The sequence below is a fragment of the Amia ocellicauda genome, unplaced genomic scaffold (genome assembly GCF_036373705.1).
Source record: "Amia ocellicauda isolate fAmiCal2 unplaced genomic scaffold, fAmiCal2.hap1 HAP1_SCAFFOLD_47, whole genome shotgun sequence".
Lineage (NCBI taxonomy): Eukaryota > Metazoa > Chordata > Actinopteri > Amiiformes > Amiidae > Amia > Amia ocellicauda.
The window spans coordinates 511,616-529,772 of NW_027102983.1; the positions used below are offsets into that span (position 1 = coordinate 511,616).

General features: G+C 43.5%; 15 non-coding genes across 15 annotated transcripts; all 15 read right to left on the reverse strand.

Moving 5' to 3' along the window:
* Nucleotides 1-604: 604 nt before the first annotated feature.
* On the reverse strand, nt 605-723 carry LOC136737365 (5S ribosomal RNA). The gene has a single exon (XR_010812327.1). It is a non-coding gene; the product is annotated as a 5S ribosomal RNA (ribosomal RNA).
* A 1,066-nt stretch (nt 724-1,789) lies between these two features.
* Nucleotides 1,790-1,908, reverse strand: LOC136737097 (5S ribosomal RNA). The gene has a single exon (XR_010812070.1). It is a non-coding gene; the product is annotated as a 5S ribosomal RNA (ribosomal RNA).
* Nucleotides 1,909-2,963: 1,055 nt separating this feature from the next.
* Nucleotides 2,964-3,082, reverse strand: LOC136737375 (5S ribosomal RNA). The gene has a single exon (XR_010812337.1). It is a non-coding gene; the product is annotated as a 5S ribosomal RNA (ribosomal RNA).
* A 1,055-nt stretch (nt 3,083-4,137) lies between these two features.
* Nucleotides 4,138-4,256, reverse strand: LOC136737261 (5S ribosomal RNA). The gene has a single exon (XR_010812227.1). It is a non-coding gene; the product is annotated as a 5S ribosomal RNA (ribosomal RNA).
* Nucleotides 4,257-5,314: 1,058 nt separating this feature from the next.
* LOC136736630 (5S ribosomal RNA) lies at nt 5,315-5,433 on the reverse strand. The gene has a single exon (XR_010811691.1). It is a non-coding gene; the product is annotated as a 5S ribosomal RNA (ribosomal RNA).
* A 1,066-nt stretch (nt 5,434-6,499) lies between these two features.
* On the reverse strand, nt 6,500-6,618 carry LOC136737351 (5S ribosomal RNA). The gene has a single exon (XR_010812313.1). It is a non-coding gene; the product is annotated as a 5S ribosomal RNA (ribosomal RNA).
* Nucleotides 6,619-7,684: 1,066 nt separating this feature from the next.
* Nucleotides 7,685-7,803, reverse strand: LOC136737043 (5S ribosomal RNA). The gene has a single exon (XR_010812017.1). It is a non-coding gene; the product is annotated as a 5S ribosomal RNA (ribosomal RNA).
* A 1,066-nt stretch (nt 7,804-8,869) lies between these two features.
* LOC136737054 (5S ribosomal RNA) lies at nt 8,870-8,988 on the reverse strand. The gene has a single exon (XR_010812028.1). It is a non-coding gene; the product is annotated as a 5S ribosomal RNA (ribosomal RNA).
* A 1,066-nt stretch (nt 8,989-10,054) lies between these two features.
* LOC136736972 (5S ribosomal RNA) lies at nt 10,055-10,173 on the reverse strand. The gene has a single exon (XR_010811950.1). It is a non-coding gene; the product is annotated as a 5S ribosomal RNA (ribosomal RNA).
* A 1,058-nt stretch (nt 10,174-11,231) lies between these two features.
* LOC136736655 (5S ribosomal RNA) lies at nt 11,232-11,350 on the reverse strand. The gene has a single exon (XR_010811715.1). It is a non-coding gene; the product is annotated as a 5S ribosomal RNA (ribosomal RNA).
* Nucleotides 11,351-12,406: 1,056 nt separating this feature from the next.
* On the reverse strand, nt 12,407-12,525 carry LOC136736748 (5S ribosomal RNA). Its single transcript, XR_010811803.1, has one exon. It is a non-coding gene; the product is annotated as a 5S ribosomal RNA (ribosomal RNA).
* Nucleotides 12,526-13,591: 1,066 nt separating this feature from the next.
* Nucleotides 13,592-13,710, reverse strand: LOC136736973 (5S ribosomal RNA). The gene has a single exon (XR_010811951.1). It is a non-coding gene; the product is annotated as a 5S ribosomal RNA (ribosomal RNA).
* Nucleotides 13,711-14,776: 1,066 nt separating this feature from the next.
* Nucleotides 14,777-14,895, reverse strand: LOC136736974 (5S ribosomal RNA). The gene has a single exon (XR_010811952.1). It is a non-coding gene; the product is annotated as a 5S ribosomal RNA (ribosomal RNA).
* A 1,066-nt stretch (nt 14,896-15,961) lies between these two features.
* Nucleotides 15,962-16,080, reverse strand: LOC136736694 (5S ribosomal RNA). Its single transcript, XR_010811751.1, has one exon. It is a non-coding gene; the product is annotated as a 5S ribosomal RNA (ribosomal RNA).
* A 1,055-nt stretch (nt 16,081-17,135) lies between these two features.
* On the reverse strand, nt 17,136-17,254 carry LOC136737353 (5S ribosomal RNA). The gene has a single exon (XR_010812315.1). It is a non-coding gene; the product is annotated as a 5S ribosomal RNA (ribosomal RNA).
* Between the last annotated feature and the right edge of the window lie 903 nt (nt 17,255-18,157).

Below are 18,157 nucleotides of genomic sequence, written 5' to 3' on the forward strand. Positions count from 1 at the left end.
GTAAAACATATGAAGAGAAACAAACCTTGAATATAAGTTCAGTTGTTTAAACATTTGACAAACTATGGTGAGGGGGTAAGAAAACACACAAATCCAGCAGCTCCTGTATTTCAATACACCAGAACCCAATATTATTGGCGAGTCGGGTAGTCCATCATCACAGTTCGAGGGCAGGCATCATTTCAGTAATTTCATCCCGTTGCATTCACATCCGTGCCTTGAATGAGATTGAATGTGATCTTTGCTCTCAAGTATGTTCCCAAGTTTTACACTTTCGTGCTTTGCATGAATGGGAATGGAACCGTGTGTGTTGAATGAGGCTCCTTGTGAGCACTGAACTTTGTCCGGTGGAGTTCCTTTTTGTGTTGCTGTAATTGTGTCATTTCTCGATGAGAAAGATTAGGCAACATTTAGTCACTTCTAGCCATGATGCTCAATTTATTTACGAATGTACCCTAGTTACTAGGGACCGTTTACGTTGGAGAACAAGATCTATTGTATGCCTGTGTATTTGGGGAAGTCAAATCTGAAATAATGATGAAATTGCGTGTATCCAAAGTTAAAACTCGTGATTTGTCGCCCTCTGGTGTGTAAAAGATGCAAAAGATTACAGCACCTGGTATTCCCAGGCGGTCTCCCATCCAAGTACTGACCAGGCCCGAGCCTGCTTGGCTTCCGAGATCGGACGAGATCGGGCGTATTCAGGCTAGTATGGCCGTAAGCCAGGAAGGCTGTCCCTGACGCTCTACTTAAAGGGAAGGCAATATCCGTTTCTGCTGTTCATACTTACAGTTGAACTGTCTCTCTACTCTAAAGCCCGGGACACACCAGCGCGCCGCAGACAGTCCCTGCTAACACGCCACGTTGTGGCAACATTGTGGCAACGTTGTGCGTTAGCTGGGGTGCCACACCAGACCGGAACTATATATTACAAAACGAACACATTCTCTTGATAAAACAGCTGTAATTGAGTGCCTGACACGCCAGTCAAGCGCAATCTTGAGAAGGTGTGCATTTCAGTAAGGATTTCAATTGACATGCAGTATGAAACTGAAAGGAGGTTGCATCACTATGATGCATAACATTGCATGTATTGTATTTTCAAGTGTGTGCATTCATCCTGTTGTCATTTTGTTTTGAAAGCAGAAGAATCATTCAACAGGTTGCTGAGACAAATGTAAACCAGTAAAACATATGAAGAGAAACAAACCTTGAATATAAGTTCAGTTGTTTAAACATTTGACAAACTATGGTGAGGGGGTTAGAAAACACACAAATCCAGCAGCTCCTGTATTTCAATACACCAGAACCCAATATTATTGGCGAGTCGGGTAGTCCATCATCACAGTTCGAGGGCAGGCATCATTTCAGTAATTTCATCCCGTTGCATTCACATTCGTGCCTTGAATGAGATTGAATGTGATCTTTGCTCTCAAGTATGTTCCCAAGTTTTACACTTTCGTGCTTTGCATGAATGGGAATGGAACCGTGTGTGTTGAATGAGGCTCCTTGTGAGCACTGAACTTTGTCCGGTGGAGTTCCTTTTTGTGTTGCTGTAATTGTGTCATTTCTCGATGAGAAAGATTAGGCAACATTTAGTCTCTTCTAGCCATGATGCTCAATTTATTTACGAATGTACCCTAGTTACTAGGGACCGTTTACGTTGGAGAACAAGATCTATTGTATGCCTGTGTATTTGGGGAAGTCAAATCTGAAATAATGATGAAATTGCGTGTATCCAAAGTTAAAACTCGTGATTTGTCGCCCTCTGGTGTGTAAAAGATGCAAAAGCTTACAGCACCTGGTATTCCCAGGTGGTCTCCCATCCAAGTACTGACCAGGCCCGAGCCTGCTTAGCTTCCGAGATCAGACGAGATCGGGCGTATTCAGGCTAGTATGGCCGTAAGCCAGGGAGGCTGTCCCTGACGCTCTACTTAAAGGGAAGGCAATATCCGTTTCTGCCGCTCATACTTGCAGTTGAACTGTCTCTCTACTCTAAAGTCCGGGACACACCAGCACGCCGCAGACAGTCCCTGCTAACACGAAACGTTGTGGCAACGTTGTGCGTTAGCTGGGGTGCCACACCAGACCGGAACTATATATTACAAAACGAACACATTCTCTTGATAAAACAGCTGTAATTGAGTGCCTGACACGCCAGTCAAGCGCAATCTTGAGAAGGTGTGCATTTCAGTAAGGATTTCAATTGACATGCAGTATGAAACTGAAAGGAGGTTGCATCACTATGATGCATAACATTGCATGTATTGTATTTTCAAGTGTGTGCATTCATCCTGTTGTCATTTTGTTTTGAAAGCAGAAGAATCATTCAACAGGTTGCTGAGACAAATGTAAACCAGTAAAACATATGAAGAGAAACAAACCTTGAATATAAGTTCAGTTGTTTAAACATTTGACAAACTATGGTGAGGGGGTAAGAAAACACACAAATCCAGCAGCTCCTGTATTTCAATACACCAGAACCCAATATTATTGGCGAGTCGGGTAGTCCATCATCACAGTTCGAGGGCAGGCATCATTTCAGTAATTTCATCCCGTTGCATTCACATCCGTGCCTTGAATGAGATTGAATGTGATCTTTGCTCTCAAGTATGTTCCCAAGTTTTACACTTTCGTGCTTTGCATGAATGGGAATGGAACCGTGTGTGTTGAATGAGGCTCCTTGTGAGCACTGAACTTTGTCCGGTGGAGTTCCTTTTTGTGTTGCTGTAATTGTGTCATTTCTCGATGAGAAAGATTAGGCAACATTTAGTCACTTCTAGCCATGATGCTCAATTTATTTACGAATGTACCCTAGTTACTAGGGACCGTTTACGTTGGAGAACAAGATCTATTGTATGCCTGTGTATTTGGGGAAGTCAAATCTGAAATAATGATGAAATTGCGTGTATCCAAAGTTAAAACTCGTGATTTGTCGCCCTCTGGTGTGTAAAAGATGCAAAAGCTTACAGCACCTGTTATTCCCAGGCGGTCTCCCATCCAAGTACTGACCAGGCCCGAGCCTGCTTGGCTTCCGAGATCGGACGAGATCGGGCGTATTCAGGCTAGTATGGCCGTAAGCCAGGAAGGCTCTCCCTGACGCTCTACTTAAAGGGAAGGCAATATCCGTTTCTGCCGCTCATACTTGCAGTTGAACTGTCTCTCTACTCTAAAGTCCGGGACACACCAGCGCGCCGCAGACAGTCCCTGCTAACACGAAACGTTGTGGCAACGTTGTGCGTTAGCTGGGGTGCCACACCAGACCGGAACTATATATTACAAAACGAACACATTGTCTTGATAAAACAGCTGTAATTGAGTGCCTGACACGCCAGTCAAGCGCAATCTTGAGAAGGTGTGCATTTCAGTAAGGATTTCAATTGACATGCAGTATGAAACTGAAAGGAGGTTGCATCACTATGATGCATAACATTGCATGTATTGTATTTTCAAGTGTGTGCATTCATCCTGTTGTCATTTTGTTTTGAAAGCAGAAGAATCATTCAACAGGTTGCTGAGACAAATGTAAACCAGTAAAACATATGAAGAGAAACAAACCTTGAATATAAGTTCAGTTGTTTAAACATTTGACAAACTATGGTGAGGGGGTAAGAAAACACACAAATCCAGCAGCTCCTGTATTTCAATACACCAGAACCCAATATTATTGGCGAGTCGGGAAGTCCATCTTCACAGTTCGAGGGCAGGCATCATTTCAGTAATTTCATCCCGTTGCATTCACATCCGTGCCTTGAATGAGATTGAATGTGATCTTTGCTCTCAAGTATGTTCCCAAGTTTTACACTTTCGTGCTTTGCATGAATGGGAATGGAACCGTGTGTGTTGAATGAGGCTCCTTGTGAGCACTGAACTTTGTCCGGTGGAGTTCCTTTTTGTGTTGCTGTAATTGTGTCATTTCTCGATGAGAAAGATTAGGCAACATTTAGTCACTTCTAGCCATGATGCTCAATTTATTTACGAATGTACCCTAGTTACTAGGGACCGTTTACGTTGGAGAACAAGATCTATTGTATGCCTGTGTATTTGGGGAAGTCAAATCTGAAATAATGATGAAATTGCGTGTATCCAAAGTTAAAACTCGTGATTTGTCGCCCTCTGGTGTGTAAAAGATGCAAAAGCTTACAGCACCTGGTATTCCCAGGCAGTCTCCCATCCAAGTACTGACCAGGCCCGAGCCTGCTTAGCTTCCGAGATCGGACGAGATCGGGCGTATTCAGGCTAGTATGGCCGTAAGCCAGGAAGGCTGTCCCTGACGCTCTACTTAAAGGGAAGGCAATATCCGTTTCTGCCGCTCATACTTGCAGTTGAACTGTCTCTCTACTCTAAAGTCCGGGACACACCAGCGCGCCGCAGACAGTCCCTGCTAACACGAAACGTTGTGGCAACGTTGTGCGTTAGCTGGGGTGCCACACCAGACCGGAACTATATTTTACAAAACGAACACATTGTCTTGATAATACAGCTGTAATTGAGTGCCTGACACGCCAGTCAAGCGCAATCTTGAGAAGGTGTGCATTTCAATAAGGATTTCAATTGACATGCAGTATGAAACTGAAAGGAGGTTGCATCACTATGATGCATAACATTGCATGTATTGTATTTTCAAGTGTGTGCATTCATCCTGTTGTCATTTTGTTTTGAAAGCAGAAGAATCATTTTTGCTGAGGTTGCTGAGACAAATGTAAACCAGTAAAACATATGAAGAGAAACAAACCTTGAATATAAGTTCAGTTGTTTAAACATTTGACAAACTATGGTGAGGGGGTAAGAAAACACACAAATCCAGCAGCTCCTGTATTTCAATACACCAGAACCCAATATTATTGGCGAGTCGGGTAGTCCATCATCACAGTTCGAGGGCAGGCATCATTTCAGTAATTTCATCCCGTTGCATTCACATCCGTGCCTTGAATGAGATTGAATGTGATCTTTGTTCTCAAGTATGTTCCCAAGTTTTACACTTTCGTGCTTTGCATGAATGGGAATGGAACCGTGTGTGTTGAATGAGGCTCCTTGTGAGCACTGATCTTTGTCCGGTGGAGTTCCTTTTTGTGTTGCTGTAATTGTGTCATTTCTCGATGAGAAAGATTAGGCAACATTTAGTCACTTCTAGCCATGATGCTCAATTTATTTACGAATGTACCCTAGTTACTAGGGACCGTTTACGTAGGAGAACAAGATCTATTGTATGCCTGTGTATTTGGGGAAGTCAAATCTGAAATAATGATGAAATTGCGTGTATCCAAAGTTAAAACTCGTGATTTGTCGCCCTCTGGAGTGTAAAAGATGCAAAAGCTTACAGCACCTGGTATTCCCAGGCGGTCTCCCATCCAAGTACTGACCAGGCCCGAGCCTGCTTAGCTTCCGAGATCTGACGAGATCGGGCGTATTCAGGATAGTATGGCCGTAAGCCAGGGAGGCTGTCCCTGACGCTCTACTTAAAGGGAAGGCAATATCCGTTTCTGCCGTTCATACTTACAGTTGAACTGTCTCTCTACTCTAAAGCCCGGGACACACCAGCGCGCCGCAGACAGTCCCTGCTAACACGCCACGTTGTGGCAACATTGTGGCAACGTTGTGCGTTAGCTGGGGTGCCACACCAGACCGGAACTATATTTTACAAAACGAACACATTGTCTTGATAAAACAGCTGTAATTGAGTGCCTGACACGGCAGTCAAGCGCAATCTTGTGAAGGTGTGCATTTCAGTAAGGATTTCAATTGACATGCAGTATGAAACTGAAATGAGGTTGCATCACTATGATGCATAACATTGCATGTATTGTATTTTCAAGTGTGTACATTCATCCTGTTGTCATTTTGTTTTGAAAGCAGAAGAATCATTCAACAGGTTGCTGAGACAAATGTAAACCAGTAAAACATATGAAGAGAAACAAACCTTGAATATAAGTTCAGTTGTTTAAACATTTGACAAACTATGGTGAGGGGGTAAGAAAACACACAAATCCAGCAGCTCCTGTATTTCAATACACCAGAACCCAATATTATTGGCGAGTCGGGTAGTCCATCATCACAGTTCGAGGGCAGGCATCATTTCAGTAATTTCATCCCGTTGCATTCACATCCGTGCCTTGAATGAGATTGAATGTGATCTTTGCTCTCAAGTATTTTCCCAAGTTTTACACTTTCGTGCTTTGCATGAATGGGAATGGAACCGTGTGTGTTGAATGAGGCTCCTTGTGAGCACTGAACTTTGTCCGGTGGAGTTCCTTTTTGTGTTGGTGTAATTGTGTCATTTCTCGATGAGAAAGATTAGGCAACATTTAGTCACTTCTAGCCATGATGCTCAATTTATTTACGAATGTACACTAGTTACTAGGGACCGTTTACGTTGGAGAACAAGATCTATTGTATGCCTGTGTATTTGGGGAAGTCAAATCTGAAATAATGATGAAATTGCGTGTATCCAAAGTTAAAACTCGTGATTTGTCGCCCTTTGGTGTGTAAAAGATGCAAAAGCTTACAGCACCTGGTATTCCCAGGGGGTCTCCCATCCAAGTACTGACCAGGCCCGAGCCTGCTTAGTTTCCGAGATCGGACGAGATCGGGCGTATTCAGGCTAGTATGGCCGTAAGCCAGGGAGGCTGTCCCTGACGCGCTACTTAAAGGGAAGGCAATATCCGTTTCTGCCGTTCATACTTACAGTTGAACTGTCTCTCTACTCTAAAGCCCGGGACACACCAGCGCGCCGCAGACAGTCCCTGCTAACACGCCACGTTGTGGCAACATTGTGGCAACGTTGTGCGTTAGCTGGGGTGCCACACCAGACCGGAACTATATATTACAAAACGAACACATTGTCTTGATAAAACAGCTGTAATTGAGTGCCTGACACGCCAGTCAAGCGCAATCTTGAGAAGGTGTGCATTTCAGTAAGGATTTCAATTGACATGCAGTATGAAACTGAAAGGAGGTTGCATCACTATGATGCATAACATTGCATGTATTGTATTTTCAAGTGTGTGCATTCATCCTGTTGTCATTTTGTTTTGAAAGCAGAAGAATCATTCAACAGGTTGCTGAGACAAATGTAAACCAGTAAAACATATGAAGAGAAACAAACCTTGAATATAAGTTCAGTTGTTTAAACATTTGACAAACTATGGTGAGGGGGTAAGAAAACACACAAATCCAGCAGCTCCTGTATTTCAATACACCAGAACCCAATATTATTGGCGAGTCGGGTAGTCCATCATCACAGTTCGAGGGCAGGCATCATTTCAGTAATTTCATCCCGTTGCATTCACATCCGTGCCTTGAATGAGATTGAATGTGATCTTTGCTCTCAAGTATTTTCCCAAGTTTTACACTTTCGTGCTTTGCATGAATGGGAATGGAACCGTGTGTGTTGAATGAGGCTCCTTGTGAGCACTGAACTTTGTCCGGTGGAGTTCCTTTTTGTGTTGGTGTAATTGTGTCATTTCTCGATGAGAAAGATTAGGCAACATTTAGTCACTTCTAGCCATGATGCTCAATTTATTTACGAATGTACACTAGTTACTAGGGACCGTTTACGTTGGAGAACAAGATCTATTGTATGCCTGTGTATTTGGGGAAGTCAAATCTGAAATAATGATGAAATTGCGTGTATCCAAAGTTAAAACTCGTGATTTGTCGCCCTTTGGTGTGTAAAAGATGCAAAAGCTTACAGCACCTGGTATTCCCAGGGGGTCTCCCATCCAAGTACTGACCAGGCCCAAGCCTGCTTAGCTTCCGAGATCGGACGAGATCGGGCGTATTCAGGCTAGTATGGCCGTAAGCCAGGGAGGCTGTCCCTGACGCGCTACTTAAAGGGAAGGCAATATCCGTTTCTGCCGTTCATACTTACAGTTGAACTGTCTCTCTACTCTAAAGCCCGGGACACACCAGCGCGCCGCAGACAGTCCCTGCTAACACGCCACGTTGTGGCAACATTGTGGCAACGTTGTGCGTTAGCTGGGGTGCCACACCAGACCGGAACTATATATTACAAAACGAACACATTGTCTTGATAAAACAGCTGTAATTGAGTGCCTGACACGCCAGTCAAGCGCAATCTTGAGAAGGTGTGCATTTCAGTAAGGATTTCAATTGACATGCAGTATGAAACTGAAAGGAGGTTGCATCACTATGATGCATAACATTGCATGTATTGTATTTTCAAGTGTGTGCATTCATCCTGTTGTCATTTTGTTTTGAAAGCAGAAGAATCATTCAACAGGTTGCTGAGACAAATGTAAACCAGTAAAACATATGAAGAGAAACAAACCTTGAATATAAGTTCAGTTGTTTAAACATTTGACAAACTATGGTGAGGGGGTAAGAAAACACACAAATCCAGCAGCTCCTGTATTTCAATACACCAGAACCCAATATTATTGGCGAGTCGGGTAGTCCATCATCACAGTTCGAGGGCAGGCATCATTTCAGTAATTTCATCCCGTTGCATTCACATCCGTGCCTTGAATGAGATTGAATGTGATCTTTGCTCTCAAGTATTTTCCCAAGTTTTACACTTTCGTGCTTTGCATGAATGGGAATGGAACCGTGTGTGTTGAATGAGGCTCCTTGTGAGCACTGAACTTTGTCCGGTGGAGTTCCTTTTTGTGTTGCTGTAATTGTGTCATTTCTCGATGAGAAAGATTAGGCAACATTTAGTCACTTCTAGCCATGATGCTCAATTTATTTACGAATGTACACTAGTTACTAGGGACCGTTTACGTTGGAGAACAAGATCTATTGTATGCCTGTGTATTTGGGGAAGTCAAATCTGAAATAATGATGAAATTGCGTGTATCCAAAGTTAAAACTCGTGATTTGTCGCCCTTTGGTGTGTAAAAGATGCAAAAGCTTACAGCACCTGGTATTCCCAGGGGGTCTCCCATCCAAGTACTGACCAGGCCCAAGCCTGCTTAGCTTCCGAGATCGGACGAGATCGGGCGTATTCAGGCTAGTATGGCCGTAAGCCAGGGAGGCTGTCCCTGACGCGCTACTTAAAGGGAAGGCAATATCCGTTTCTGCCGTTCATACTTACAGTTGAACTGTCTCTCTACTCTAAAGCCCGGGACACACCAGCGCGCCGCAGACAGTCCCTGCTAACACGCCACGTTGTGGCAACATTGTGGCAACGTTGTGCGTTAGCTGGGGTGCCACACCAGACCGGAACTATATATTACAAAACGAACACATTGTCTTGATAAAACAGCTGTAATTGAGTGCCTGACACGCCAGTCAAGCGCAATCTTGAGAAGGTGTGCATTTCAGTAAGGATTTCAATTGACATGCAGTATGAAACTGAAAGGAGGTTGCATCACTATGATGCATAACATTGCATGTATTGTATTTTCAAGTGTGTGCATTCATCCTGTTGTCATTTTGTTTTGAAAGCAGAAGAATCATTCAACAGGTTGCTGAGACAAATGTAAACCAGTAAAACATATGAAGAGAAACAAACCTTGAATATAAGTTCAGTTGTTTAAACATTTGACAAACTATGGTGAGGGGGTAAGAAAACACACAAATCCAGCAGCTCCTGTATTTCAATACACCAGAACCCAATATTATTGGCGAGTCGGGTAGTCCATCATCACAGTTCGAGGGCAGGCATCATTTCAGTAATTTCATCCCGTTGCATTCACATCCGTGCCTTGAATGAGATTGAATGTGATCTTTGCTCTCAAGTATGTTCCCAAGTTTTACACTTTCGTGCTTTGCATGAATGGGAATGGAACCGTGTGTGTTGAATGAGGCTCCTTGTGAGCACTGAACTTTGTCCGGTGGAGTTCCTTTTTGTGTTGCTGTAATTGTGTCATTTCTCGATGAGAAAGATTAGGCAACATTTAGTCACTTCTAGCCATGATGCTCAATTTATTTACAAATGTACACTAGTTACTAGGGACCGTTTACGTTGGAGAACAAGATCTATTGTATGCCTGTGTATTTGGGGAAGTCAAATCTGAAATAATGATGAAATTGCGTGTATCCAAAGTTAAAACTTGTGATTTGTCGCCCTTTGGTGTGTAAAAGATGCAAAAGCTTACAGCACCTGGTATTCCCAGGCGGTCTCCCATCCAAGTACTGACCAGGCCCGAGCCTGCTTAGCTTCCGAGATCGGACGAGATCGGGCGTATTCAGGCTAGTATGGCCGTAAGCCAGGGAGGCTGTCCCTGACGCTCTACTTAAAGGGAAGGCAATATCCGTTTCTGCCGCTCATACTTGCAGTTGAACTGTCTCTCTACTCTAAAGTCCGGGACACACCAGCGCGCCGCAGACAGTCCCTGCTAACACGAAACGTTGTGGCAACGTTGTGCGTTAGCTGGGGTGCCACACCAGACCGGAACTATATATTACAAAACGAACACATTGTCTTGATAATACAGCTGTAATTGAGTGCCTGACACGCCAGTCAAGCGCAATCTTGAGAAGGTGTGCATTTCAGTAAGGATTTCAATTGACATGCAGTATGAAACTGAAAGGAGGTTGCATCACTATGATGCATAACATTGCATGTATTGTATTTTCAAGTGTGTGCATTCATCCTGTTGTCATTTTGTTTTGAAAGCAGAAGAATCATTCTTGCTGAGGTTGCTGAGACAAATGTAAACCAGTAAAACATATGAAGAGAAACAAACCTTGAATATAAGTTCAGTTGTTTAAACATTTGACAAACTATGGTGAGGGGGTAAGAAAACACACAAATCCAGCAGCTCCTGTATTTCAATACACCAGAACCCAATATTATTGGCGAGTCGGGTAGTCCATCATCACAGTTCGAGGGCAGGCATCATTTCAGTAATTTCATCCCGTTGCATTCACATCCGTGCCTTGAATGAGATTGAATGTGATCTTTGCTCTCAAGTATGTTCCCAAGTTTTACACTTTCGTGCTTTGCATGAATGGGAATGGAACCGTGTGTGTTGAATGAGGCTCCTTGTGAGCACTGAACTTTGTCCGGTGGAGTTCCTTTTTGTGTTGCTGTAATTGTGTCATTTCTCGATGAGAAAGATTAGGCAACATTTAGTCACTTCTAGCCATGATGCTCAATTTATTTACGAATGTACCCTAGTTACTAGGGACCGTTTACGTTGGAGAACAAGATCTATTGTATGCCTGTGTATTTGGGGAAGTAAAATCTGAAATATTGATGAAATTGCGTGTATCCAAAGTTAAAACTCGTGATTTGTCGCCCTCTGGTGTGTAAAAGATGCAAAAGCTTACAGCACCTGGTATTCCAAGGCGGTCTCCCATCCAAATACTGACCAGGCCCAAGCCTGCTTGACTTCCGAGATCGGACGAGATCGGGCGTATTCAGGCTAGTATGGCCGTAAGCCAGGGAGGCTGTCCCTGACGCTCTACTTAAAGGGAAGGCAATATCCGTTTCTGCCGCTCATACTTGCAGTTGAACTGTCTCTCTACTCTAAAGTCCGGGACACACCAGCGCGCCGCAGGCAGTCCCTGCTAACACGAAACGTTGTGGCAACGTTGTGCGTTAGCTGGGGTGCCACACCAGACCGGAACTATATTTTACAAAACGAACACATTGTCTTGATAATACAGCTGTAATTGAGTGCCTGACACGCCAGTCAAGCGCAATCTTGAGAAGGTGTGCATTTCAGTAAGGATTTCAATTGACATGCAGTATGAAACTGAAAGGAGGTTGCATCACTATGATGCATAACATTGCATGTATTGTATTTTCAAGTGTGTGCATTCATCCTGTTGTCATTTTGTTTTGAAAGCAGAAGAATCATTCAACAGGTTGCTGAGACAAATGTAAACCAGTAAAACATATGAAGAGAAACAAACCTTGAATATAAGTTCAGTTGTTTAAACATTTGACAAACTATGGTGAGGGGGTAAGAAAACACACAAATCCAGCAGCTCCTGTATTTCAATACACCAGAACCCAATATTATTGGCGAGTCGGGTAGTCCATCATCACAGTTCGAGGGCAGGCATCATTTCAGTAATTTCATCCCGTTGCATTCACATCCGTGCCTTGAATGAGATTGAATGTGATCTTTGCTCTCAAGTATGTTCCCAAGTTTTACACTTTCGTGCTTTGCATGAATGGGAATGGAACCGTGTGTGTTGAATGAGGCTCCTTGTGAGCACTGAACTTTGTCCGGTGGAGTTCCTTTTTGTGTTGCTGTAATTGTGTCATTTCTCGATGAGAAAGATTAGGCAACATTTAGTCACTTCTAGCCATGATGCTCAATTTATTTACGAATGTACCCTAGTTACTAGGGACCGTTTACGTTGGAGAACAAGATCTATTGTATGCCTGTGTATTTGGGGAAGTAAAATCTGAAATAATGATGAAATTGTGTGTATCCAAAGTTAAAACTCGTGATATGTCGCCCTCTAGTTTATTAAAAGGTGCAAGAGCTTACAGCACCTGGTATTCCCAGGCAGTCTCCCATCCAAGTACTGACCAGGCCCGAGCCTGCTTGGCTTCCGAGATCGGACGAGATCGGGCGTATTCAGGCTAGTATGGCCGTAAGGCAGGAAGGCTGTCCCTGACGCTCTACTTAAAGGGAAGGCAATATCCGTTTCTGCCGTTCATACTTACAGTTGAACTGTCTCTCTACTCTAAAGCCCGGGACACACCAGCGCGCCGCAGACAGTCCCTGCTAACACGCCACGTTGTGGCAACATTGTGGCAACGTTGTGCGTTAGCTGGGGTGCCACACCAGACCGGAACTATATATTACAAAACGAACACATTGTCTTGATAAAACAGCTGTAATTGAGTGCCTGACACTCCTGTCAAGCGCAATCTTGAGAAGGTGTGCATTTCAGTAAGGATTTCAATTGACATTCAGTATGAAACTGAAAGGAGGTTGCATCACTATGATGCATAACATTGCATGTATTGTATTTTCAAGTGTGTGCATTCATCCTGTTGTCATTTTGTTTTGAAAGCAGAAGAATCATTCAACAGGTTGCTGAGACAAATGTAAACCAGTAAAACATTTGAAGAGAAACAAACCTTGAATATAAGTTCAGTTGTTTAAACATTTGACAAACTATGGTGAGGGGGTAAGAAAACACACAAATCCAGCAGCTCCTGTATTTCAAAACACCAGAACCCAATATTATTGGCGAGTCGGGTAGTCAATCATCACAGTTCGAGGGCAGGCATCATTTCAGTAATTTCATCCCGGTGCATTCACATCCGTGCCTTGAATGAGATTGAATGTGATCTTTGCTCTCAAGTATGTTCCCAAGTTTTACACTTTCGTGCTTTGCATGAATGGGAATGGAACCGTGTGTGTTGAATGAGGCTCCTTGTGAGCACTGAACTTTGTCCGGTGGAGTTCCTTTTTGTGTTGCTGTAATTGTGTCATTTCTCGATGAGAAAGATTAGGCAACATTTAGTCACTTCTAGCCATGATGCTCAATTTATTTACGAATGTACCCTAGTTACTAGGGACCGTTTACGTTGGAGAACAAGATCTATTGTATGCCTGTGTATTTGGGGAAGTCAAATCTGAAATAATTATGAAATTGCGTGTATCCAAAGTTAAAACTCGTGATTTGTCGCCCTCTGGTGTGTAAAAGATGCAAAAGCTTACAGCACCTGGTATTCCCAGGCGGTCTCCCATCCAAGTACTGACCAGGCCCGAGCCTGCTTAGCTTCCGAGATCGGACGAGATCGGGCGTATTCAGGCTAGTATGGCCGTAAGCCAGGGAGGCTGTCCCTGACGCTCTACTTAAAGGGAAGGCAATATCCGTTTCTGCCGCTCATACTTGCAGTTGAACTGTCTCTCTACTCTAAAGCCCGGGACACACCAGCGCGCCGCAGCCAGTCCCTGCTAACACGCCACGTTGTGGCAACATTGTGGCAACGTTGTGCGTTAGCTGGGGTGCCACACCAGACCGGAACTATATATTACAAAACGAACACATTGTCTTGATAAAACAGCTGTAATTGAGTGCCTGACACGCCAGTCAAGCGCAATCTTGAGAAGGTGTGCATTTCAGTAAGGATTTCAATTGACATGCAGTATGAAACTGAAAGGAGGTTGCATCACTATGATGCATAACATTGCATGTATTGTATTTTCAAGTGTGTGCATTCATCCTGTTGTCATTTTGTTTTGAAAGCAGAAGAATCATTCAACAGGTTGCTGAGACAAATGTAAACCAGTAAAACATTTGAAGAGAAACAAACCTTGAATATAAGTTCAGTTGTTTAAACATTTGACAAACTATGGTGAGGGGGTAAGAAAACACACAAATCCAGCAGCTCCTGTATTTCAAAACACCAGAACCCAATATTATTGGCGAGTCGGGTAGTCAATCATCACAGTTCGAGGGCAGGCATCATTTCAGTAATTTCATCCCGGTGCATTCACATCCGTGCCTTGAATGAGATTGAATGTGATCTTTGCTCTCAAGTATGTTCCCAAGTTTTACACTTTCGTGCTTTGCATGAATGGGAATGGAACCGTGTGTGTTGAATGAGGCTCCTTGTGAGCACTGAACTTTGTCCGGTGGAGTTCCTTTTTGTGTTGCTGTAATTGTGTCATTTCTCGATGAGAAAGATTAGGCAACATTTAGTCACTTCTAGCCATGATGCTCAATTTATTTACGAATGTACCCTAGTTACTAGGGACCGTTTACGTTGGAGAACAAGATCTATTGTATGCCTGTGTATTTGGGGAAGTCAAATCTGAAATAATGATGAAATTGCGTGTATCCAAAGTTAAAACTCGTGATTTGTCGCCCTCTGTTGTGTAAAAGATGCAAAAGCTTACAGCACCTGGTATTCCCAGGCGGTCTCCCATCCAAGTACTGACCAGGCCCGAGCCTGCTTAGCTTCCGAGATCGGACGAGATCGGGCGTATTCAGGCTAGTATGGCCGTAAGCCAGGGAGGCTGTCCCTGACGCTCTACTTAAAGGGAAGGCAATATCCGTTTCTGCCGCTCATACTTGCAGTTGAACTGTCTCTCTACTCTAAAGCCCGGGACACACCAGCGCGCCGCAGCCAGTCCCTGCTAACACGCCACGTTGTGGCAACATTGTGGCAACGTTGTGCGTTAGCTGGGGTGCCACACCAGACCGGAACTATATATTACAAAACGAACACATTGTCTTGATAAAACAGCTGTAATTGAGTGCCTGACACGCCAGTCAAGCGCAATCTTGAGAAGGTGTGCATTTCAGTAAGGATTTCAATTGACATGCAGTATGAAACTGAAAGGAGGTTGCATCACTATGATGCATAACATTGCATGTATTGTATTTTCAAGTGTGTGCATTCATCCTGTTGTCATTTTGTTTTGAAAGCAGAAGAATCATTCAACAGGTTGCTGAGACAAATGTAAACCAGTAAAACATATGAAGAGAATCAAACCTTGAATATAAGTTCAGTTGTTTAAACATTTGACAAACTATGGTGAGGGGGTAAGAAAACACACAAATCCAGCAGCTCCTGTATTTCAATACACCAGAACCCAATATTATTGGCGAGTCGGGTAGTCCATCATCACAGTTCGAGGGCAGGCATCATTTCAGTAATTTCATCCCGTTGCATTCACATCCGTGCCTTGAATGAGATTGAATGTGATCTTTGCTCTCAAGTATGTTCCCAAGTTTTACACTTTCGTGCTTTGCATAAATGGGAATGGAACCGTGTGTGTTGAATGAGGCTCCTTGTGAGCACTGAACTTTGTCCGGTGGAGTTCCTTTTTGTGTTGCTGTAATTGTGTCATTTCTCGATGAGAAAGATTAGGCAACATTTAGTCACTTCTAGCCATGATGCTCAATTTATTTACGAATGTACCCTAGTTACTAGGGACCGTTTACGTTGGAGAACAAGATCTATTGTATGCCTGTGTATTTGGGGAAGTCAAATCTGAAATAATGATGAAATTGCGTGTATCCAAAGTTAAGACTCGTGATTTGTCGCCCTCTGGTGTGTAAAAGATGCAAAAGCTTACAGCACCTGGTATTCCCAGGCGGTCTCCCATCCAAGTACTGACCAGGCCTGAGCCTGCTTAGCTTCCGAGATTGGACGAGATCGGGCGTATTCAGGCTAGTATGGCCGAAAGCCAGGGAGGCTGTCCCTGACGCTCTACTTAAAGGGAAGGCAATATCCGTTTCTGCCGCTCATACTTGCAGTTGAACTGTCTCTCTACTCTAAAGTCCGGGACACACCAGCGCGCCGCAGACAGTCCCTGCTAACACGAAACGTTGTGGCAACGTTGTGCGTTAGCTGGGGTGCCACACCAGACCGGAACTATATTTTACAAAACGAACACATTGTCTTGATAATACAGCTGTAATTGAGTGCCTGACACGCCAGTCAAGCGCAATCTTGAGAAGGTGTGCATTTCAGTAAGGATTTCAATTGACATGCAGTATGAAACTGAAAGGAGGTTGCATCACTATGATGCATAACATTGCATGTATTGTATTTTCAAGTGTGTGCATTCATCCTGTTGTCATTTTGTTTTGAAAGCAGAAGAATCATTCAACAGGTTGCTGAGACAAATGTAAACCAGTAAAACATATGAAGAGAAACAAACCTTGAATATAAGTTCAGTTGTTTAAACATTTGACAAACTATGGTGAGGGGGTAAGAAAACACACAAATCCAGCAGCTCCTGTATTTCAATACACCAGAACCCAATATTATTGGCGAGTCGGGTAGTCCATCATCACAGTTCGAGGGCAGGCATCATTTCAGTAATTTCATCCCGTTGCATTCACATCCGTGCCTTGAATGAGATTGAATGTGATCTTTGCTCTCAAGTATGTTCCCAAGTTTTACACTTTCGTGCTTTGCATGAATGGGAATGGAACCGTGTGTGTTGAATGAGGCTCCTTGTGAGCACTGAACTTTGTCCGGTGGAGTTCCTTTTTGTGTTGCTGTAATTGTGTCATTTCTCGATGAGAAAGATTAGGCAACATTTAGTCACTTCTAGCCATGATGCTCAATTTATTTACGAATGTACCCTAGTTACTAGGGACCGTTTACGTTGGAGAACAAGATCTATTGTATGCCTGTGTATTTGGGGAAGTCAAATCTGAAATAATGATGAAATTGCGTGTATCCAAAGTTAAAACTCGTGATTTGTCGCCCTCTGGTGTGTAAAAGATGCAAAAGCTTACAGCACCTGGTAATCCCAGGCGGTCTCCCATCCAAGTACTGACCAGGCCCAAGCCTGCTTAGCTTCCGAGATCGGACGAGATCGGGCGTATTCAGGCTAGTATGGCCGTAAGCCAGGGAGGCTGTCCCTGACGCTCTACTTAAAGGGAAGGCAATATCCGTTTCTGCCGTTCATACTTACAGTTGAACTGTCTCTCTACTCTAAAGCCCGGGACACACCAGCGCGCCGCAGACAGTCCCTGCTAACACGCCACGTTGTGGCAACATTGTGGCAACGTTGTGCGTTAGCTGGGGTGCCACACCAGACCGGAACTATATATTACAAAACGAACACATTGTCTTGATAAAACAGCTGTAATTGAGTGCCTGACACGCCAGTCAAGCGCAATCTTGAGAAGGTGTGCATTTCAGTAAGGATTTAAATTGACATGCAGTATGAAACTGAAAGGAGGTTGCATCACTATGATGCATAACATTGCATGTATTGTATTTTCAAGTGTGTGCATTCATCCTGTTGTCATTTTGTTTTGAAAGCAGAAGAATCATTCAACAGGTTGCTGAGACAAATGTAAACCAGTAAAACATATGAAGAGAAACAAACCTTGAATATAAGTTCAGTTGTTTAAACATTTGACAAACTATGGTGAGGGGGTAAGAAAACACACAAATCCAGCAGCTCCTGTATTTCAATACACCAGAACCCAATATTATTGGCGAGTCGGGTAGTCCATCATCACAGTTCGAGGGCAGGCATCATTTCAGTAATTTCATCTTGTTGCATTCACATCCGTGCCTTGAATGAGATTGAATGTGATCTTTGCTCTCAAGTATGTTCCCAAGTTTTACACTTTCGTGCTTTGCATGAATGGGAATGGAACCGTGTGTGTTGAATGAGGCTCCTTGTGAGCACTGAACTTTGTCCGGTGGAGTTCCTTTTTGTGTTGCTGTAATTGTGTCATTTCTCGATGAGAAAGATTAGGCAACATTTAGTCACTTCTAGCCATGATGCTCAATTTA